This window comes from Callithrix jacchus, chromosome 16, assembly GCF_049354715.1.
Source record: "Callithrix jacchus isolate 240 chromosome 16, calJac240_pri, whole genome shotgun sequence".
Lineage (NCBI taxonomy): Eukaryota > Metazoa > Chordata > Mammalia > Primates > Cebidae > Callithrix > Callithrix jacchus.
The window spans coordinates 48,078,319-48,102,960 of NC_133517.1; the positions used below are offsets into that span (position 1 = coordinate 48,078,319).

At 35.8% G+C, this 24,642-nt stretch overlaps 1 protein-coding gene across 2 annotated transcripts in view; it reads right to left on the bottom strand.

The window, feature by feature from the left end:
- PKIA (cAMP-dependent protein kinase inhibitor alpha) overlaps positions 1 to 20,095 on the bottom strand; it is an 89,526-nt gene extending 69,431 nt beyond the window's left edge. For both annotated transcript variants that reach the window (XM_035277352.3, XM_002759016.6), the window contains exon 1: positions 19,971 to 20,095. The gene's annotated coding sequence lies outside the window, so the exon portion shown is untranslated. The remainder of the gene's footprint in view (positions 1 to 19,970) is intronic.
- Positions 20,096 to 24,642: the final 4,547 nt, after the last annotated feature.

Consider the following 24,642-nt stretch of genomic DNA (forward strand, 5'->3'; position numbering starts at 1 on the left):
TGGCACAGAGGTTTAGAAAAAGGAAGTGACCTATAGATCCCTCAAGCCCTTTGTTACTGGTCTCCAAGGAGTTCTATGTAGGTCTAGGTACCAACTTTCTCCTGTCATGTGCCCTGACACTGCTTAGAGGAAGAAAGGTAAAACTGGAGACTCAGAGCATTATTTGAAAAAAACACTCAGATTTGGGGATTGACTGAGATGCCTGGATTAAAATGTATTTTGTGTGTGTGTGTGTCTGTGTGTGTGTGTGTGTGTGTGTGTGTGTGTGTATAAGAGAGAGAGAGAATATATGTTTTCTAGCTACCCAGATAAATTATAGATTATATAAAAACATATTTTCTTTCTGCAGTAGAGTTGCAATCTATTTTGTGATCCTGCTGCAGTAGCAAGATATATAAATATTTCTGGGTAAAGACATAGACTATTCAGGGTCAATAGAAATTCTTATATATGCTTTTTCAAAGTTCAAAAAAAAGAGAAAAAATAATTGAGTCAGTAATAATTCTCATGCATTGTTTCTTCTACCTTCCTTGGATTTTTCCATTTCAGAATGAGATGTAGTTGCCACCTTTTCCTCAGGCTAGTTAAGAGTATTTGTACCTTTTTAGACTATGGACTATCATGAATAAAAAGATAGTAACTAGAATTGGGTTGTCTGTTGCATCAGATTCCTCTTCTTTTTCTTTCAAGGCAATTTATCCTGACTACTTCCAGAGTCTAACCAGAGCTCAGATGGGTTTCCTTTATTTTCATAGCCTCTCATTGTCTCTGAAGCAGCTCTATTTTTCATAAAATACATTATTAGTTTTTTTTGTGATATTATTTTTGTTTGGAATTGCTTTTTTTCTTTATAACCAATGTTGGATAAGAAAAAGTTATCATTTGGCAGTGTTTTATAAATAGAAAAATATATTCTCTTAATTTTAAATAGTAGTAGAACAAATTTAAGAAGCTCAAAATATACAGGTCGTACCTTGCCAGTCTTGATAAGGTTTTGTTTGTGGTTTTCTTTGGTCTTTTTTTTTAATAACAAGGGAGATAAATTACCATTATTATTTGAAACTTAGAAAGACTGGAGCAGAGGGAGGTTAAAAGATTAAACTGTGAGCCTGAGCTCGAGCAGAAAGTTAAGGATTGTTCTTCCTGATTCCCTTAGCCAGTCACTGATTCAGAGGAAGACCATTTGCAATCATGCCCTGGCAGTATGCATGGGGTGACTGGCTCCAGGACACTCCCATATCAAAAATCGTGGATACCAAAATCCACAATGCACACCTTTCAGGTACTCTAAATTCTGTCTAAATTGCTTATAATACCTAATTCAATGGAAATGCCATGTAAATAGTTGTTATAGTCTATTATTTTATTTGTAATAGTTGTATTGTTATCTTTTTTTTCCTTGAATATTTTCAATCTGCTGGTTGAATCCACGGATGCAGAATCCCAGATACCGAGGGCTGAATGTACTTTTAATATGTTCCTGAGCAGCAGTGATTACATTCACAACATACTGGACAGTTTGGGTGAGAAAGTCCAGGGTCTGGCTTAGTGCTTCATAGTTCTTTCTTCCACCTACCCCAGTAGTTCTGTTTCAGCAGTGATTGGTCAAATGTGAACCACAGAGCAGCAGCAAAAGCATTTTCTAGGAACTTGTTAAAAATGGAAGGCCTGTGGTCACACTTAGGTTTACTGAGTCACTCACTCCAAGTGGACCCCATCTCTAAACCTTGAGATCTACTGCTCCTCTTTTGATCTGGGAGAGAAACAGAAAAAAGAAGCAAAAAAAATCCCCAATGCGAGTATGCTGGAAAGTAAATTTGAATAGCTCTTTATATTGTGTACTTAACTGTGGGTAATTTATAAATGATTGAAAGGAACCACAAATTAACACACAGCAAATTTAAGGTCTCTTTAGCAGAAATCAATCTTATGTCATGGCAGTTCTCCTATACTCCAGTCTTTCACTTGATAGATCACTTCCCCATGAGGATGACCTACAGCAATTCTACATGAATTGCTCTTTATATTTAAACAGTGCTTTTTGTCCTAAGATGTCAAAATGCTTGACAGTCAAAAGGTAGCTCACTAATTTTTTCAGCTCATGGCAGTAAATAGCCAGCACCTACCATCACTGCTGTTTACTCGTGATTTCTTGGCAGGGAAACTTTAAAGGCCTTAGCAATGTCTAGGAAGTCAATGACTAAAGAAGAAAATATTCATTTTGGCTTTCATAGGGCTGTATTTGATGAATTGCTCACTGACTTCTCAAGAATAGGTAATGACATTCATCAAGGGCAAATCCCAAAGAACAGTCTATGCTTTCCTTGATTGAATCTGATTTTTGAGAAATTACATGGCCCAATCTACAATTAATTGTGATATGAATGCTACTTAACTTCCTGTTACTTCTGGTCCCATATAATTGATACTACTTGAATAGTAAGAAGCAGAGGTTCACGACATTTAGGATCCTTCGAGGGCCAAGTCTGTGCCTTAGTCATCTTTGATGCCTCAGTGACCAGCACCTTATCTGGAATAGTATATATGATCAGTAACTCAAATGTATGTATGTATTGAATGTATGGCACATGAATGAGTCAAGGCACTTTTAGAGTTGGAAGCAATCTGTTAATGAGTAGGAGGAGAAAAAGTAATGAAAAAACTTCTAATTTCTCAAAACCTAGTGCTGAACTGAATGTTGACAATAACTTGACAATGTCCTTTGGCACTGTGGACCAACATCTACCAATCTACCAAGAAAAAGAACTTCAGAATTAAAATTTGACTTACGTTCTTGAGCTGGGGATTTCTCTCACTTACCTTCCGATAGAACTTGAAACCCTAGAGTCAATAGTTAATATACTAGTTTTTCACTTAAAACTGGAACATTTTAATCCAATTTTAGAGGCATGAAAACAATCTGATGGGAAACTCTTGGAATTTTTTTATCAATGGATTAACCTAATTTCGAAAATGCTGAAGGTTAGTTTCTTGAGATATTAATATTACTACAAGTCACAAGTAAAAGCATTCTCTCTTTGATAAGTGAGAAAGCGTAAAGCTGGATAATTGCTATCTGGTTTTCTGGCTTGGTTTGAATAAACAATCACTTTGCATGTTTTAAATAAAACAAAGTTCAGCTGAAGCTACAATCCATCTTTAATCTTGTAGAGCTTCTGTGCTAGATGTTTTCTATCTCTAAAATGCCAAACATGCATATTAAACTGACTTTTTACATATGATTTCTGTACCCCTTTCTTGTTTTGTTTGTTTGTTTTGGTTTGCTTTGGTTTAGCTTTGTATTTGTTTAGAGATGGGGTTTTGCTCTGCAGCCAAGGCTGGACCTCTGAGGCTCCAGTGATACTCCTACCTCAGCTTCCAGAGTAGTTAGGACTATGGCACCCATCACTATACCTGGCTGATTTTTTTTAAAAACTGCTTTTTGTAGAGATTGGGGTCTTGCTGTGTTGCCCTGGCTGGTCTTGAACTACTGGCCTCAAGCACTCCTCCATCTCAGTCTTCCAAAGTGCTGGGAGTATAGGCGTAAGCCACTGTGCCAGCCCCCTTTTCCTCTTTGAATTGTAAGAACCATTTCATAACAATCTTGTTTGGAAATTAGAACATAGATTGTACACCATTCTGTTTAACGTTCTATGCCAGCACCTAGTACAATAGGTGCCTGCAATAAGGTACATAACAAGTATGTAATAAAAGTCCTAAAGTATCTTGATTAAAGTCTATACCTATTTTAATTTTAAGTACTTGAAGACAGAATTAGATTCAAATTGCAAAAGAACATGTGAATAATCAAATCAATGTTAGTGTAAGTACAAATTATCTGCTGATTAAGATATGGAAAATGTCTCAGATTTGGAATTACTTTCAGAGGCATGGCAAGGGTATATTTAGAGCATGTTAATATTTACTGAGACATATGTAAAGGAAGATGTTGAGAAGAGGGAATGTAAGATTTGCTGCGCTCCAAATGAAGCCTCCTGACTCAATCTGCATGGGACTAACAGGCAAAAAACATAAGAGTCCATTGTTCTCCTGGATGAAGCCCACCCTGGTGCATGGAATGAAAGAGGAGAGGACCTTGAAGGCCCAGGCTTCAAGGATACACACTGTACTTGCTCACACAAGGCCAGGCACTAGACAAATGAGAATGTGGGTGCCATTGCTTTGTACATTTTTTTTCCTGAGACAGAGTCACTCTGTTGCTCTGTCACCCAGGAGTGCAGTGGTGCCATCTTGGCTCACTGCAATCTCTACCTCCCAAGTTCAAGTGATCCCAAGTAGCTGGGATTACAAGCATGCCCTACCATGCCTGGCTAATGTTTTGTATTTAATATTTTTAGTAGAGAAGGGATTTCACCATGTTGGCCAGGCTGGTCTCGAACTCCTGGTCTCAAGTGATCTGCCTGCCTTAGCCTCCCAAAGTGCTGGGATTATCAGTGTGAGCTGCTGTGCCCTTTTCAATACACAGTGACCGCATGCAAATGTAAAATATGACTTAGTGAATGTTCAATTCAATCTGACCAATCTGAAAAATTTCTTCTTTCTTAGAGCAGTAATTATGATAAAATGAGCAGGGGTGGGCTGGAGTGGAATGAGGGTACTTTCTTTCTGCTAAAAGCTCTACATTTGTTTTGTTTTCGTAATTCAAGCCTAATTTAAAACCTTACTAAATTTTATGGACTTCTAAGAAAGAGAAATATTTATTAAAATTTAGTAAGCTGAGAGTACTGGGGTGAAAAAAACACCTAATAATTATTTTAAGAAAAGGTAGAATTCTTGCTGTGAAAAATACTCCACTTGGAAAAATAGGTACTAGGCTTAATACCTGGGTGATGAAACAATTTATACAACTAACACCTCATAACACAAGTTTGCCTATATAACAAACCTGCACATATACACCTGAACTTAAAATTTAAAAAAATTACTTGAACTGTATTTGTTCCAAATATGAGATTGCTATTGCATTTCAGTTATGGTTATTATTAAATAGAAATTTAATAATTTCTATCTCCTTGCTATCTCCTTCTGATAATATTACCATACACTTCACTAGTGAACATTTAAAACTATTCGTTCTTTACAAGTCCTTAAATTGAACATCATTATAAGTTATAGCACACCCATATCAACCAGCTAAGAAGAGTTTGCCATCTCTACTGCCTTTCTTCCTCTCTCTGTCCTCCTTTTCTTTCTTTTCACAAAACAATTTAATGGGCATACAACAAAGAGTAGGGATCCAAAGCCATATATTAACTCTAAGGGCGGAATGTGGAGTCACAACAAACCACCTGTTTAAATCCTATCTGTGCTTTATTAGCTGTGTGACTACAGGCACTTTACTCAGTCGTTCTGGGCCTCAGTTTGCCCATCTGTCAAAAAGGTAATAATAATGCCTAACTTTTAGGGTTGTTCTTAGGAGAAATCTATTTGATTTTAGAACAGTGCTTAGTGCAGAATAAACATAACTCATATTATTTTTCACTGCTGTGAATATACAAAATATTAACATTTATATTCATAGTCTCAAAAGCTAATGATCACTGATGGGAATAGCCGATTAGCTAAATGGAGGGAAAAAATGCTATTTCTTTAGTTTCTCATTCTGCTTTTTCAACTGAAAACCAGAATCACTAATTTCTGGCATATCAGTTGTCAATAAACAGTTGTCACAAACCATAACATTATTTTTGAGAAGGTTCTGAATATTTGCAATGAAGAGAACTAAGAAAGGGTAGAACATAAACTTTTTGATTTGGTGATCCCAAGTGAAAGACGAAATTAATGATGAAAAATGTAAAAACTCTGCTGAAAATTCACACAGAAAGAACCTCGAGTACTTGCAATGTACTTGAAATTCAAATGACAGCAAATGACTAATTCTTAAATCAAGAACTCTTCACTAAAATAAAAAATATATATGCTTTCTTTTTCTTGCTTTCTTGTGGGTGGTGAAAGGGTACTTAGTACATGTCAGACTATTTTAAAAAGCAGGTTATAGTGATGATATTTCAGAAGCATTAAAAAACTAAGGCAGATCCTATAAGTGACCTGTTTTCAAAAAATTTTATCCTTAACAAAGCTTAGTAGAAACCCATTAAAACTGCCTGATGTAGTTATATGAGAGACTTCTGTGAATTTCAGTTATCTTTTAAAATGATAGATTATATTACTGTGTCTTACAATTAGGTTGCCAATTATATGTTCTTGTAAGGACCAAAACTTAAATTAGACCTAGTAAATTGTGTGTGTGTGTGTGTGTGTGTAATAAATGATAGAATCTCATGAATGTCAGCATTACATAAGTGCAAATTAGACTGGCATAATTAACACAGCTAAGTGATCGGCAATATGTTTATGTGTTAAGCAGTGCAACCCTTTAAGCAAAGCTATCGTATACTCAAAAGGAGTTGTTAATAGATACAAAGATATGGTGAAAAAAAAGTTTAATTAAATCTAAGTACCTGTTTAACATGTTCATCTTCGGGTTGTTGAAAGTAAGTAACCCTTACAGATTGTCCTAGTTCAGGATCCAGTGGGGTTTGTACCCAGAAGCAGACCAGGCTTAGTTCCATGTTTGTGCTTATCTCTTAAACATGCCAGTTCCTATAGGATAGACGGCAGCACTAGATTGGCCATGACACAAAACAGGCTTGAATTCTTGCTCCAACACTTAGTAATTGTACATACTGCTTAAGAGAGCATATTAGTAAATTTCATGGACTTCGACTTCCCTGTCTGCAAAATAAGGGCAATTCTAGCTCTACCAACTTTAGAGAGCTGGTATTGTCCAGTAAGACAATGTCTATAAAAATGCTTTGAAAATTATATGATACTTTAAAAATATAATTTATCATAGTAATTTTAAGATGGAGGAAAACTTACCTTCTACTATATTCAATATTTTCAAGGCCAGCCTAGATTTTCCAGAAATCTACATAAAAAGTGAACATTTTAGCCATGGTACATTTTTCTTTAACTCTTAGCAATGTTTTGATGGTTAAAAAAAAAAAATCCAAATATGTAAATTTCTTTTTATGCAGCTCTACATGTAATATATACACATTGAATAAATTTGGAAATAAAAAATGTAATCTCACTGACTCTGCTTCTTGACTTAACCATTCATAATTGACTTTAAAATTTTAAATTTCCTTTGAATGTTTTCCTCTATGTATATGCATCATTTTATTGTTTAATTCTCTGGTCTTTGCACTTAACATCTTACAAAAAAATAATTGTTTATATGTTATTTTCTACTCTTAAGAATCTTATAACACTTAATAGTAAAGGCAACAACTGTGACCTATTATGTTTAGCATAAATAATCTAAGTAAATATATTCAAAATTCATATGCTTTAAAGGATATTCCCATACTTCTGTTTGATCATTTCATATATTTCATAGACTTTCAATATTTATATTTAATTAAAAACCATGTACAAATTTTAATTAGTATATTTAAATAAAAAATATTTTTAAAAGACTGATCCATTTGATTTGAAAATGGACATTAAAAACTCTAGAAAACTTCCTTTTACTTAAGTGAGGTGGTAGATATAAAAGCATAATAGGAATATTGATCATATTTGAGTTTAAATGAAAATCTGATTACAAACTATAGAATTGTTGCCCACTCCATATTTTGTTAATTATTGGTAAGATGTGAATTACAGAGAATGAACATTACTAGTCATCTATCGATCACACTATTGACATAATGCTGATGTGGTACAATGAATTTGCAAAAAAGGAAGTAGCAGGTATATTTTATTGTCAAAGGCTGCCTGTCAGTTGGAAAACCATTTTATAGGCTATGATCTAAACTAAATCATTTTGTTAATATCCATATCCATAGCTATATCTTAGTATTTTATTAATAGGGCAGACACTCTAAACCATGTATATTTTTATTTTTCTGATGCATTTATTAGAGGCACCAGTTACTGGAAACCAAAACAGTAACTTCAATAATCTTCAAATTAATATTGACCCTAAAGTTTTAGCAATTTCAACATTAGTATATTTACACTAAATTAAAATTTCTAAACTAGAATTAAAATGAATACAAAATTCCTATGAAATATAAGTAGATAATATTTAAATTAAAAAAACTATAGAAATGTCATAAATATTCGTGTTCTAGAAATGATTTAGAAGGAATTTCTGTTTTTTTGTACAGAGGAGATCTTGTTAAATTGTACAAGCTGGTCTCTAACTCTTGGCCTCAAGTGATCCCCCCGCCTACCTTGGCCGCCCGAAGCACTGAGATTACAGGTATGAGCCACCATGCCTGGACTTATAACTGCTTTTTTCTTTTTTCCATATAGACAGGGTCTCACTGTGTTGGCCAGGCTGGTCTTGAACTTGTGGCCTTAAGTGACCCTCCTGCCTCAACCTCCCAAGTCACTGAGATTACTGACATGAGCCACTGCACCCAGTCCCAGATTATATGTATTTAACATTAAGAGAGATGTATTAGAGTTAATTTTAGAAACATCATTTCTATTGTGCTTATATCTTCTAATTGACAGGTCTGGCCTTTAAGCATTTTTGTACTGTAGAGCTAATCAGCTATAAAGCAGAAGAAAAACCCAATGATCCAACTCATGGAATTTGTTATAATAATCCTCTGCATAATAGGGTTATGAAACAAAGTTAAAATGAAGCAGAAGCAAAATAGGCACCATTAATCAATAAATGGTTATGTTTTTAAAATCTATTAAATAGTATAGTACTTGGTTTAGGGTAGCGAGGAAGACTAAATTAAATGCCAGACCAAGTTTGGTTCTCTTACTGTACTTGAACAAATTTTAGTATCTTTGGTCTGTGTCCTACCTTGAAGCTATTTAACTGCAGTTCTTAGCTTTCTAGCTTTACTAAGAGAAGGCATGTTATCAGCTGTAAATATAGAAAATGAACTGAAATGCCCCATGGTACAGTTTTCTTCCTCCCTTTCTCTACTCATTCTCCAAAATAAAAAGGGAGAAAAACCTAACAAACAGATCTGACAATTCACAAATAACAAGTCTATATTCTGAAAAACTTGATTTAAATGAGGATCTTCCAAGTTAGAACTCTTTGAGACACTAAAAAATCATGGCATGAAACACAGATGTACAAAATAATTTACTATGCATGGACAGTGTATTCCTCAAAACAGAAAAACTGATGGAAGGCCAAATAACTTACGATTCAAAAAAAATAGCAAAATGGAACAAGTGCATTTTCCAAGCAGAAAAGCAACTATGCTATTGTTTTCACATTATTGGACAGTAGTGATAACCTGGTGAGATCTAGCTTAGAAAAGCTTAAATAGATAAATATATATTTTAAAATTAATATGACATATATAGCAGTCTGAAATAGGTAAATTCATATTGATACTCATTTACGAAATCACTTTAAAATCTTAAACATTTTTATAACTTTGAAACATAAACTGCCAATGAAAAAGTTTTCCTTGCTAAACTTGGCTCTGGAAAGAAAGATTTTTCACATGCTTTTCCAAGCGCTTGTCTCTTTATTTTAAATGGAATCCAACTTTCAAGGAATCAAATATTTGAAATAGGAAGAAAATATTAATGAATACATACACATACACATATATATAATTAGTTATAGTTTATAATATATAAAATATGTGTATACTTATATGTACATATATATTTTAAACATGTATTTTTATTGTTTGCAACATCTCATCTTAAAATCAGAGTAGGCTCCAAATTTACCCCTCACGCCTTTGGTAAAGAGCCAGTCAGTTCAGTATTTCAATAGGAATTAGCAATGTTGGCTTGGAAATTTAAGACAAACTTGTACTAATGATTTATATTTTTTACTTGAAAGAGTGAAGTTATTCTCAGGAACACATGAAGAGACTCTATTAACTGCAATAAATTATTGCAAATTTGGCTGGAGTTCTTGCTTGCCACAAAAGTCTCCCCTGGGAATAACTGTGATTTTCGTATTAAATATAAGGTCCTAGGCAGTTTTTGTACTTGTTTTTTAAAACCCAAATAGCCCATATCAATAATAGAAAGCCATATAAGAAAAATGAAACGTAAAATTCTGTGCTTTTCAAGTCCAACAAAAATTGTCATCATACGAATGCAAGTATGTTCATTAAAAATGCAGCCTTTATAAGCTGATGTTTCTTCTAGTAAAGGTTCCACATTAAGTGAGGCTCTATTTTTTGTTTTTTTAATTTTAGTTTACGGTCTCGTTGTTCATCAAATCTAATAGGTAGTACCTGGTAATAAGCCCCTGAATAATAAAACTTACACTGTCTCTGTACATTCTTTGGGTGTCAATAAAATAGAAATGTATAACAGACCAACAAGAGTCATTACTATATGATATACAATGGAGTTAAATTTTCCTTTTTAGCCAACTTAATAATATGAAACTTCTCCAATAGTTACACATTAAAAACAACAACAACTATTTGAGTCAGCCAAACAGCAGACTCTTCATAGGCTTTTGACGTTTCTATTTTATATAGCACTTTGCTTCTGAAATAAACACCCTTATTTAATGCCCTATAATTTCTGATAATGAGTCAGTGAAACAAGTGATTAGACATATGGTACTATTCAAAGAAAGTAAGATGGACAATTACTAGCCAATTGACTTTTACCGGGTGATCCAATCAACTACTTTAAGAGTTAAAAATAGAAGCTAGGTCTAATTCCCATGGCCACTGCTGATCAGAGCCTAACAACGTTGCATCATGGTGGCCCCAACCTCTCCTGACCCTAACAATATCTTCATTAAGACATTTTCCAGTGAGATTCAGGGTTATCTCAAGGCTTAGTCTGACTTACATGGGGGAGGGTAGAAAAAATAATTCATGAATATTTGGGAAAAGATGTGGTAATGAAGTCTGGCTGTGTAAGTTATCAGTGAAAATAAAAATGGTAAAAATGGAAAACATTAACCTTTATCATATATATTTCAGACACTTCACTAAGTTCTCCTTTATGTTATCGTGTTTCATCTTAACCACAACTCTGTGATTTTCCTGTTTTAAATATCAGGAAACAACTCACAGAGGTTGAGTACTGTATAAATCACACAGCTAGAAAATGGTTAAGGTACAATTCATAGCCCAGATTCATTTTCTGAAAGACATGATCTGGACATAAGTGGTAGCCAAAACCTCCCCAATAAATAAATTAAAAATAAATAGCAAAAGGAAGAAGAAAGCTCAGTGATCAGAATATAATTAAAGATAATGGTTAGAGATTTGACTGAACTTGAAAATGATCAAAAGCTGCCTGAGAGCTCTAAGAATAAAATTGTTACAACTTTACAGTCAGACATTTTGAGATTAACCTAATTGCTTTGCTTTCATATCTCTGTAATGCCATTTTATTTCATTTTCCACTTTTTTATTAGAAGAAATGTAAACATTTAAGTATTTTGCCTAAATATGTTAGTGATTATTTTTTCTAAATAGATGAGTGAGATGCCAACATTCTCTTATTTAATAGACTGTTTGTTGTCAGATAATTTTAGTGTCAGATTTGAATTTTGTGGTGAAATAGTCACTCCAACACATCTTGTGAAGATGTGACAGACAAGCCCACTATCTCACACGTGTATGCAGGTTGACAAAATTTTCAATTGACAGTAAGTGTCCTTTCTCTATGATTATGTTCTTTACAATCAATGAGATTGAAAACGTGATGCAGGCAAAAGAAGTGCTGACTAATACTCTATCATTATAGTCTCTATCTTGCATTCTGAGTTTTCTAAAAGTCCCCATCTGCTGTAGTTGAAGAAAAGAGGTATGTCATGTTTACTGCCCTGGGTAAATAGACAGTATATGGTTAAGTGTCTTGAACTGCTTACTAGATAAATTCCAAACTAAAATATGTTTCACTTCTAATTTCCGCCTTGTAATACCCCACATGGAAGAGAGTATGCTTTGAAAAGAACCAGGGGAGAGGATAGTTCTAGCTATAATTCACTCCTACCACATCTGTAAAATAAATCACAGTAAGCTTGTGTAGAAAACCAATCATTTTGTATTGAGGGGTAGCATTAAAACATAAATAGTATTAGTTCATTTTGTTGTTCAACTAATATTTTGTCAGCTCCCATAGTAAAGCCATGTACTATAGTGGCCACTTGAGTTACAGAAATTTTTGTGCTGTTGACATTTTACTTATGAAATAATACAATTTACATTTCTTGAGTGCATTGATAAAATATATCAAATGCAACTTTTTCATGCTTTGTTTTGAAATCCCAAGTTATTCTCTAATATGAAGAAGATGAAAAAACTAATTTAGATTTCTCTTCTATTGTATTACTTAGCCAACTTTTATCAATAGGTATACTTTTAGTTATCATAAAACCCTTTTTTATTGGTCATTATGTAATTCTAATAAATATGGGCATGTAACAAATAGTTAAGAACATCAGCTCCATTTTATCTCAGCTTGACTCACTGCACGAAAGCACAAATTTGAAGAGAGCCATTTCCCCAAGAACTACTCACTTCCTTGAGAGCCAGGTGACAGATTAACTTGGATGACAGTGACTTGTCACAATTTATTTTTGATGGCATTTTAAAAAGTGGTAAAATAGTCTTTTCAAAATGAATCTACTTTAAAAATACATTATTCTCCAGTGAGTATGCCTTATAAATAGAAACCCATATATTTATAATGTTCCTTTCCTAAATTGTTAATATATTACCCATAGTTACTCTGTATAATTTTTTGTTCTTTAAATCTGAATTTGTATTTGGATGATTTTGACAGATTATTCCCAGTGACTTCACTGGATGCCCACCAATATTAGATTCAATGTTATTTCTGCAAGTCCTAGCAAGATTCCATTTTGTGAATAGATAGGGGGTCTTAACATTCTGGTTATTTTCCCCTGCGTTTCAATTATCAGAGAAGCTGAGTATGAAAGATCATGGAGAGTTATACAATAATTGCATTAACGATATTACTGACTTTTCTATGTTTATGCAGTCAGATTCTACAGTATGTAAGCAAGCAATGCAGCAGGTTGTATCGCTGCACCTATTGCAATGACCAAAATAACTGATGCTTCTACCCTTTGGTCTCATAACCACAGCAGTGCATTAAGAAGGTATGGCCATGTGGTTGTTTATTTGGGCAAAGGTCAGAATGCTGATTTGTTTTATGTCTGCTTTTCAAAGAGGGTTTAATCAGACAATGATAAAGGTAAACCATAAGAGAAATGTTTATTAATAATTCCCTCCACCCCAATTAACTGAAGACAAAACATACTTTAAAATGCTGTTGTGACATGTCTGGGATCAGCTACACTATGGAGTGTGTCTGTCCAACTAAATGTTCTTGCAACCCTTCAGTTTTAAGTAGCTACTCAAATATATAAGACATGTTGCTTTATCTTTGCCCTTTCAGCATTTTAGTGTTTAAGTAAAAACTGATGCAATCTCCAGCAAGTCTTCTGTTTCTCTCCTCCTGGCCAATGCAATAGAGACTGTCTTCTGCTGAGGAAGGAGGTTAAAAGTCTTGCCAACTGTTTATATTTCACATATGCTGAATATTTCATAGTTTAGCTTAAGTAAGACATTCTTACTTTATTATTCTATTTCAGGAGCAACTAAAAATAATAAAGAGAAACTAAGAAAAAAATAAAAGGTTTACCATTATACAGGTACATAAATTTGAACAAAAAAAAACCCAAATTTTAGATTAGGTTTGATACAAATAGCCTATTGCTGGTGAGAAAAAAAAAAACAACCTAGAAACTAGCTAGAGATGTTTCTACTCTTCCACATTGTTATTACAAGACTTGACTGACATTTATGAGGCATTTTATAATATCCTGAGATAACAAAATGCATGACTGAGAGACTTTAATTCTCTCAATATTTGTGTATAGTATTTTTCCACCATGAAATGGAAATGAAAAAAGTGAGACTATTTCCTTGCTCAGATCATGTTCAGTGGATTTTCTTATAGTATCTCCATTTGTTTTTAAGGCAGTATGAAAGGGTACCTCAACATGCAGTAATAGTATCTGTTGCAGAATGTTAGAATTTTAATAGTCCATGTACATATTCAAACTATAAATATCTGGGCATAATCTTTGACACAACAATACCACTCCAAGCATTCTTTGATCAAAAGTAAAAGCACCAACATATAAAAACTACTAATATGTATTAATACTACTCTGTTTATTACCATATAGCTTGAAGACACAAAACAATTTCAAATTAGATAAATGTTTTTCAATGGGTTTTGACAGAATAACTTATGGCATCCTGACAGTATATATTACTCGACATCTATGAAAGATAATATGGTGGTGTTATAATAGACAATGTACTGAAAGTGTTTTGCAATTCAAAATTGCCATATATATTATATACATACAATGAAATAGTATTCAGCCTTAAAAAGGAATGAAATTTTTATACATGCTGAAATATTGATGAACTTTGAAAACATTTATACTAAGTAAAAGAAATCAGAGACAAATGGACAAATACTGTGTGATTCCACTTATGAGGTACCTAGAATATGCAAATTCATAGGCACAGAGAGTAGAATCCAGGAGTTGAGGGAATGAACAGGTATTGTTTAATGTTTTGCTTGTGGTGAGAAAGTTCTGAAAACTGATAGTGATTGTTGCCCAGCATTGTTAATTATACACTTAAAAATGGCTAAAACGGTAAATGTTTTCTACATTTTACCAGAAAAAGATTTTTAATTATAAAATCTATAAAGTATAAACTTACCTTATATGGAGCACATTATAAAGTTTTCATAACATTTTATTTATTTTAGAAGCTTATACAGTTATAATCTTATTTTGGTACAAAAAGGATATTTGGGAAATGTAAAGAAAGTAACAGCTTAAGTTGTCCTTTTGAGTTTTTTCCATCTCTTTTTTTTTCTAGATTAATGTTGCTCTTGTCACACCCCTTTGAACACTCTTTAAATATATCAGCAGGAAGCATGCTTGCTAGTACCAGTCCCCTTAAGTATCATCTGAGAATTTGAATGCATTTTTATGAATCTGAAATGATATGCAGCTCTTTTAGGCTGGCACTTATTTTAGAGCCTAGAAGAGGTGAACATTAAATTACCATTTTTTGCTTAACTTGGCAGAAGCAAATATATTACTGCAGATGGTATTACCATAAAGAAATATTAATAATGAGGCAGATATAAGTCCATCCTAAGAGAACTGAATCTGTTTCAAACTGGACCACACCAATCAACTTCTGGCAATGTTCTCCGACATATGTGGCAGTATGATACTCTTAAGTCTGAGAACCATTTTTTTTTTTTTTTTTTTTTTTTTTTGTAAAAATAGCATTGATTGGAAAACCCTAAATAAGTCATTTGGAATGTGAAATGTTCAGAGCTCCCATTCTTTGCTTTTTCTGTGAATCAATGTTCTTTGAGTTACTATTCTCACTTGCACTTGCTTCCTAGTCATCAGCTGTCTTTGTGTCAGTGGTACTGAAGGGCTCTCATTTCAGGTCTTAAAGCAGGGAGAACAATAGAAGAAAAACTTCATCTCAAGTACTGGAAATATAAGAGCTAATAAAGGACACCCATATTGTCCAAGCGAGCAAAAATAGATGTTCTTTAACCATTCTTAAAAGAGAGCTTTAGTGAATCCACAAACAACTGCATTTGTATGCAAAATTATATGTGCATGCTTCTTTATGTACTTGGGGAGAAGATGTATAGAGTCTATTGAGTTATCAAAAGTTTGGGATGTTAACTTAAAAGTTTAAAAAACATTGGAAAGATTGATCACAAGGCAATTTGAAACTATTTTGATGGCTCTGACTTTGTGTTTTTACAATGTTTTTCCTCACTGTGTTACACTTCAAAGAGCAGGTGGTAATATGGAAAAAAATCTCTGCCATTCAGGTGACATCTCTGAGACTCAGTTTTCTCAGTGTAAAATTTGCATATAGTAGAAACATCAAATGAGATACCAAAGATGAAAATCTCTAGCGGAGTGGCTTGAAACAAGATAAATGCTCATATGTGTAAGATGCCTTCCCCTGCTTAGAATGCAAGAATATCGAAAGCAGGTGCAATATCTTCATTAAAGTTTTGTTTTGCTAAGCTTACCATGCTTTTAGTATAAATTTAAGGACATTAAACTCACAAAACCTTTTGAAGATTATAATGATTTCAATTTACTGTCAGTGTATTTACTATTATTATAAAGATTAAAAAAAAACAAATTAGTATTTGCACATATACAGAGAGCCTAATATGGCTGGTGGAGAAGACTAGGTAGATAGATTTATAAGTCTGGACAATAACATGTATCTTCACTAAAATCAAATTGCTGAACACCTACTATACATATATGTAGTGGGGCACCACAGAATTAGAGGTAATAAAAACGTATTCCCAGACCTTGCTTTCAAGAACTTTTTAAGAAGAGCAGACAAAGCATGTTCACATGAAAGGATAACCCACAATAGAATGTGCTACAGGAATTTAGACAAGAGAGGGGCACATTTGATGGGGGAAGGAAGGTGGGTATGGAGAAGGCTTCATAAATGAGGCAGTATCTGATGAGAGCAAGGTTTCAACATGTAATAGGATGGGCTAAGAGAATAAATGAAGATACATAGGAATGCAACCATGGGGTAAAAATTGGAAAGAAGATCCATTTGGTTTAGGTTGGGCATGGGGTACGTTAAGGGAATTAGAGACAAGTTGGATTAAAAGATATCACTGTGCCTGATACATAGTACTTATTAATAGTAATGCCTTTTAAAAACATTTAAAGAAACACTTAGAAGAGAACTTATAAAGATAAAATAAACAAGGTGAAATATTATAGAAATCTGGTAATTAAGGTCACTGGCCACTATGAAAATAGCACTTTTTTCTACCCATTCTCAGTGAAGTCACTGGTTGAATAGAAATGACATTTCTACTTGAGCCTTATTATTACTATACTTTTTCCTTTTCCATTTCAAAATTTCTTAACTTTTAAAAAATTATTTTTTAATTTGAGAGTGTCTCATTCTGTTGCCCTGTTTGAAGTATAGTGGTGCCATCATGGCTCACTGCAGCGTCAAACTTCTGGGCTCAAGCAGTTCTCTTGCCTCAGCCTCAAATGTTAAGGCTATTTCAGTTGTAACTAATGGCAGTAATGCAGCACCAGAAAGAGATATTTTGTTGTGAGAGGCCAACTTTGACTCCTAAATTTTTACTCTCTAAATTTCTGCCTAGCAGAATAAAATTTATTTTTACGTGATTGGAAAGCAGTCGGTTGACTTGAGGTCTATGTTGTCAAACACAAAAGTGCCTGCAGTTCCTTTAGCATCTAATCATTTAGTATCTAGTCATGCACATCCTTCCATTTTTCATTCCTCTTTCAATTCTGAACACCAGCCAATTAGTTTTTCCTCTCCCTGAGAAACATTTTAAGGAAAGGAAATAAAGTCATAAATCAGTTTCACACATAGAATCATACATCTATTTCTGCTTAGGGTTCTGAATTTAGAAACTTTCCTCAAACTTGTTTAAACATAACAAAGTCCAAATTCAGAAATCCCTTCAGTTTGATTAACTTCCTCAGTTGCACAGAAATGAAAATTAAATTTTCTAACTTGTTTTCTTTCTTCTCAATAAGAGTTCTCTAACTCCAGTCCAGAACTTAGTGGGTTCAACTCACCTGCAAAATCACCGGCAAGTATTATTCCACCTTCGGTAGCACCAGTCTCCTAATCCTGAATCTATTTCTTGCCGAACAGTTTAGTTTCTTCAGAAATTAAATAATAGACACTTTCAATTTTTAACCATCATTAGAATATTCTCATGTACTTGCTCCACAATAGAAAGATGAATGTCAACATTACAGAAATTGCACTATATTTCTAAGATCAGTTTTACTAATCTGTATTTCACGTATCTTAGGTTAATTTATTTAAAAGACTATGTTAAAATTCATTATTCTATATTAATATTCATTATTCAGAATAATTTATATTGTTAAGAATTTTAATATTAGAAAAAAGGTGGTAGAATAGAGGGTTTGTTGTTGATCTTGTTCTTTGTTACCTCTTGTAGTTGATGTGACTGAGTAAAAATTCTAGAATCTCAAAAATTTAACATTTCAAATTAAAGCCCTGTTTGACACATAATAATAACAAAAAGGGGCCATAGGGCTGTTATTAAGACCCCAAGGGACAGTTCCTGGAGTAGTCACTCAGTAGTGGGCTTTGTCCCACCCCTGCCAACTCCCTATGCCTCATATACTGAAGATAGAGACAAAGAAACAAATTCAAATCTTTCTAAAGTGTTATTTTGTAAAAATGAAATTTATAATCAGAAAGGCAATAATGATATGTAATTAACATGATTTTCCATAACTAGTATCTTTAAAAATAATGTTGAAAGAGGAAAGGAAGCAGAGGTAAAATTTTAAGCTACAAACTCTCCCCTTCTTTTTCATTGATCTTCTAATTTACTAAAAATTGCATGGCTGTTGAGTCAGACAGTCTAATTTCAAGTTTAAAGATAACAGATCTCCCTTTAAATAGAACATTGGCACACAGATACCCCACAATCTGGCTTATTGCAACTGTTCCCTGTTGGTGAAGTGGCACATTTGCAATCCTTACAACAGCCATCTTAAGCATTTCACAGCATATTATTCAAATGTATATCTCTAGGTGGCAACAAGCACAGGTACTTGGTCTCAGTAGCAAGGGGTCTGTGGGGAAAATTCTAGGAGGAGGGATAGGAACCTGTAAATGGCAAGACAATCTAGAGGATACTCAAATAACCAGAGGCTTACATTGGGCAGCTCCAATGGCTTTGACTGCCTATGGGGAAACCTCACCGGAAACTCTTTTGAGGTTATTGAGGAATCCTAGAGGCAAACGGACTTCCCCGCCTTTTAGAAAGGATTAGTCCCAAACCTTAAGAGCTAGCTCTTTCAAAACCTAGCTGGACTAAAATCGCTTCAGGAAAAACTAAGTGGCCTGCAATTCACATTTTTACTTCAACCTACGCCTATGCACAGGGAACACCCCTCACACTTCAATAGATTCTATTTGTCCTCTCTAGCTTTCAAGCCACAGTGACTACATGGAAGGGAGTTAATGGGATACCATGTTGGTACAGGGCTACAAGCAGGATATTTCGTTACATGCATTTGGGGGAAGGACACAGGTAACAGTATACAGGGATAATACCGAGTAAGAAGCCTGTGTGAGGCAGTGCCCTTTCTGGGACCTTGACAAAATCGGTCATGGAAACCAGGTGGTAGATAACAGCTGACAAGAGTTGGCCTGTGAATGGGCACAGCATGTCCAAAAAAAGATCAATGAAATGACTGACAGAGAAAATGGCAAATGAAGGGAGAAGCGATATCAAGTGCTGTTCAACCCAAGCTGAACTGTAGGAGATAAGAGAAGTTTCCCCTCCAAATAGAGGCTCCTTCTAAAGGTTCAGTCTTGAAGCAAGTGTTTTGACATTGAGAGGGGCACAGACCCATTCTGATAACTGGAAAGGGAGAGGACCAAGGACTATAGGAAGAAAAGGACGATTTCTGATTACCCCAGGCTGCTGCCAGGGACCTACTGCTCCAAATCCTCAAAATAGTCAAGCGAAGGTAAAAGGCATGAAAGGCAATAGAGTAACTCAAATTATTTCACATTTTGAGTCCTCTTCACTGTGTACGCGAATCTGGCACTGAAACGGTCGATCACGTTCAAAAGAATATAGAGAGGCAAAACGCCTTCTTTGTTTGCCCAGTAACACCATTCCTCCAACCTCTGCACTTGGCCGCCTAACATTTCCATCCTAGTTGTTGCTCCTTTTCCCACTGCAGAATTCAGCGGGGTTCTCTCATCCTTCCCTCTGTGCAGCAAACTCCATTATTAACCAAGCGGAAATCGCACAGCACGGCCACGGTGCACAGGAGCCAGGCTGCTTACCTTCACCGTACCGAGTCAGCACAGGTCCCCGTGCCCGCCGTCACGGGCCGCAGTCCCACCGCGCCCGCCGTGTGCTCCGTCAGCTCGCGCCCCACCTGCCAGCTGCAGCCGCCGCTCCCGCCGCCGAGCTCCGGCCGCATGAAGTCATCCCCGCCCCAGCCGGATCACCACATTCTGCGCCAGCCGTGGGGGGAGCGAGGCCGCTCCCGGTCCCAGGGAAAGGCGCCTGAAAACGGCGCCAGAGGATCGCCGCCCCACGAGGTTGTGGGTTGATTTTCTAGTAAAGCTTTTACAGCTACAGCATCGCTGGATTATAGACCGAGAGAGAAGAGCCAGAGGGCTTTCTCCGCACAGCGTCCTTTCTCCTAGAGCTCCCCCTTCACCCCTGCTGTATGGACTACTCCATTCGCCTGTGTGGGTTTCCCACCCTCTTCGTCTTCCTCATCAGCATTGTTCATTTGGTTGAATTTGATAGCAGGAATTGTCTTTTAGGATAAACATTCAAGTGCTGAGAAAACAATTTAAATTGGTAATGAACGTCTCTAAGCCCTTCGTAGCTCGTTTCATCGGCCCCCTCCAACAGGCACACATACACACGCGCGCGCACACACACGTACGCACACAGCCAAACTACTCAGTTTTGAAAGCTGGAACCTTTCGTCTTCTCGCCTACATAATAGAACGGGAATCTCTCAAAAGACTGGAGAAGTGGGACCAACCCGAGAAAGTGCTCAAAGAAACAGTAGGGTGGCCCCAGGATTTTGTTGTTTATGGTGCGCTTGTGCACAGATGTTTCCTCTAACACCTCTTCCTACTCCCTCCTCTCCCCTGGACCCCCTCCCCTCCCTGCCACTTAATTGGGCAAACTGTTGTGGTGACAGCTGTAACATTTGGAAATCAAAAAGAGAGTCCAAATTAGCAGATGAATGTATCTTCCTTTCCCTAAGGATTTATGAAAATTTGCCTTAGGAATGAAATGAGCATGTATTCATATAAGCCCTTTCCTTTCTTTTTAAATTGATACTAGCTGTTAACAAGATTGTTCTTTCTTCCCCCCACCATCCCCTTTTGCTTTTTTCCCAAATCTTTTCATGTTTGAGGGTGAGTGTTTAAGGAAAGATGGGCCTAAATTTGCTCTCTTTGTAGCTGAGCCAGGGTTTCCCCCTAACTGTTGAGTCATTTTCCAGTAGGGAGGTTCCTTGACACTAGGGTTCTGTGGAATGGAGTTTCCTCTTTTAAGTTCCCTTGCTGTTCGAATTGATCATCACTTGATATAAGCCAGCTTTGCACTATAGACTTGTCCAGCAATCTAAACGGTGCCGTTGTGCAAGGCCAGGGAAGTAGCTTTGCTAAATGAAGTGCATCCATCCCTCTATCGGTCCCAAAGTTAGGCAGTAATGTAGCCAACAGCTTTCCAACAAAATGTAGTTAGAATTCTTGGTCATAGAATGTGTGCTCTTTGAAAGCCAGAACAACTTAATACATCTGAGACCCACTTTCATAACATTAGGCCATTAATATTACCATAGAGCAGGAGATTCTTAATCTTTATAAAAGGGGTGTATGAATAGAATTCCAGAATGTGGAATTTGGATGAGAAAATTTCATTTTTAGTTTCACTAACCTCTAACTGAAATTTGGCATTTAGCACATCCTTCAATGCAGGCAACCAACCACCAGAATGTTAGTAGTACCTGTGACTTTGTTACCAATAGAAACAACAGCTAATTCCCTATTGCTGTTTTTATAGATATCTCAATATATCACTATACTGATTTTATAATCAAATCATCACTACATTTTGTTTTATTTAATAGACTCTATTTTTCAGTTTTTGGTATCCAGAAAAATTGAGAAAATAATACTGGGTGTTCCTATATATCCCATTCCCATTGTCTCCTATTAACCTCATACATTAGTATGGTACCTTGGTATAATTAGTCCATTCTGGTATTGCTATAAAGAACTACTTGAGATTAGGTAAATTATAAAGAAAAGGGGTTTAATTGGTTCGTGGTTCTCTAGGCTGTACAGGAAGCATGACTGGGGAGGTCTCAGGAAACTTATAATCATACTGGAAGGCAGAGGGAAAGCAGACAGGCCCTACATGGCTGGAGCAGGAAAAAGAGAAGGGGAGGTGCTACACAGTTTTAAACAACTAGACCTCATGGGAACTCACTATCACCAGAAAGGCAAGGTGATCCCCCATGATCAAGTCACCTCCCACCAGGGCCCCCTTTCAAAATTGGGTATTACAATTTGATATGTTATTGGGTAGGGACACAAATCCAAACCTTCTTATTTGATTACAATCAATGAATCTATATTGATACATTATTATTAACTAGTCAATAAATAAATTCTAACTACATTTAAGTTTCCCTGGTTTTTACCTAATATTCTTAAATCTGTTCCAGGTACCCATGGAGGCTATCACACTGCATTTAGTTGTCATGTCCCCTTAAGCTCCTCTTAGCTGTGACAATTTCTCAGCCTTTTCTTGTTTTTGATGACCTTGACTGTTTTGTGGTATAATGGTCAACTATTTTCTAAGATAATCTGCTGTTGCAATTTGTCTGATGCTTTTCTCATGATAAGACTGGAGTTGCAAACTATTGGTAGGAGAAAGAGGTAGAGTCCCATTTTCCTCACATCATATCAAGGTACTATAATATCGATGTGATTTATGACTGTTGATGTTGACTTTGACCGCCTGGCTGAGGCAGTGTTTGTCAGGTTTCTCCACTGTAATGTTATTGCTCATCCTTTCCATACTGTACTTTTAGGAAGTAACTACAGGAAACCCAAACCTGAGGAGTGGGACTTCAGCTCTACCTCCCTGAGAGCAGAGTGTGTACATAAAGTATTTGGAATTCTTCTGCCTAGAAGATGTGTCTATTCTCTACCCAGTATTCAATTATTTATTGATATCAACATTATAGACTTATGAAGATTTATTATATTTTATACTTTTGGTAATCAATTACTAGTTTATTTTGTTGTTCAATTTGTTTCAGGTTGCCCATTGGAAGCTCTTTCGGTAGGTTCCTGTGCTCCTTTGACATACCCTCTTTGATTGTGTGTGTGTGTGTTTGTGTGTGTGTGGCAGAAGTGACAGGATAGTTAACAGTCCCTTACTTTATGGTATTATGAGTTCCTCCAGGCTCAACTTGTATACTTCCTGCTTCATTCCTAGAATCAGCCATTACTTCAAGGAGCCCTTGTTCCTTTTACTGGAGAATGGTAATATAAATCAAGATTTGGGCCCTAGACATGGTCATTATTGGTGTGGGTCATCATTTTGTTTAGGGCTTTCAATTAAGACAGTGAAGAAATATATGTGTATACTCACCCATGCATATATACGTATTTCTATATGTAACCATCCTGTACCTGTATTAAGCTATATATAAACATAAATACTTATGTCTCCAACTTTAATCTTTTAGCACACAGATCATTCTAGCCTCCTCCCTTTGTCTGTAAATTCCTGTTTCAATAGTGAGAATCATGGCTCTCACCATTCACTGTTCTAATTGTTCAATTTCAGTGTACATGTAAAGCAGTATAAAAATTGTTAGCCCTTTCCCACATTATCACAATTTTTAAATATAGTAGTATATAGAACTCTTTTTTGAGACAAGAGTCTCTCGCTTGCTCGCTCGCTCGCCTGCTCTGCACTCGCCAGGCTGCAGTGCAGTGGCGTGATCCCGGTGCACTGCAACTTCCGTTTTCCGATTTCAAGCTCCTGCCTCAGCCTCCCGAGTAGCTGGGACTACAGGCACACAACGGCATGCCCAGCTAATTTTTTGTACTTTCAGTAGAGGCGGCGTTTCACCATGTTGACCAGGATGGTCTCGAGCTCTTGACCTCGTGATCCACCTGCCTCGGCCTCCCAAAGTGCTGGGATTACAGATGGGAGCCACTGTGTCTGGCCTTTTAAAATTATATTGATAATGGTATTTTAAAATTGGTAATTAGTTTCCTTTGCAGTTCTACATATTACATTTTATGCAGTTAAAAGCATTATTTTAAGAGGAGTTATGTAGGTTGCTTCAGATTGTCAAAGGGAGCCATGGCAAAAAGTTAGGATCTAAACCGTAGACTTACTGTGATGTGAGGCTGTAATGAGATGGTCTGTAATTGCCATTGCAGAACTTCAGGGGAGCTGATAGTCTATAAGTGTTTTCCTTGCATACTTGGGCAGGCGTCTGTCTCCTTTCTCCTTTGAAAGTTCTAAATACCTTGAATGAGACAACATGCTCAGCCTTCATAATTTATCATTTAGTTGGAGGATTTGTTAAGTACCTCACGTTGAAGATAAAGGTCCTTATAAAATAAAAAGGCAGGAGGATGAGAAGGTGAAGAGAACTGGAATGTTGAGATGACTATGAAGGTTAGAGGTTTTGTAGCTGAACAGACTTGGGCTTGGATCCCCATCACTCACAGCCTGACTTTGTCTTCTTTCTGAAATGAAGACAGCAATTGTCTCAAGAGTGAAAGATGTTTCCTTCAAGTTGTCTGAGGCAGTAGGGGTGCATCTGTGGCGGCTTAGGACAGTCCAGAACACACTTTCTTGTCCCTCCGGTGTAGTTTCCATCTGCGAAACCAGACTCACTGAAGATAGTTTCTGGTGATAATACAGATGCATGCATCTATCAAAATAATCTTA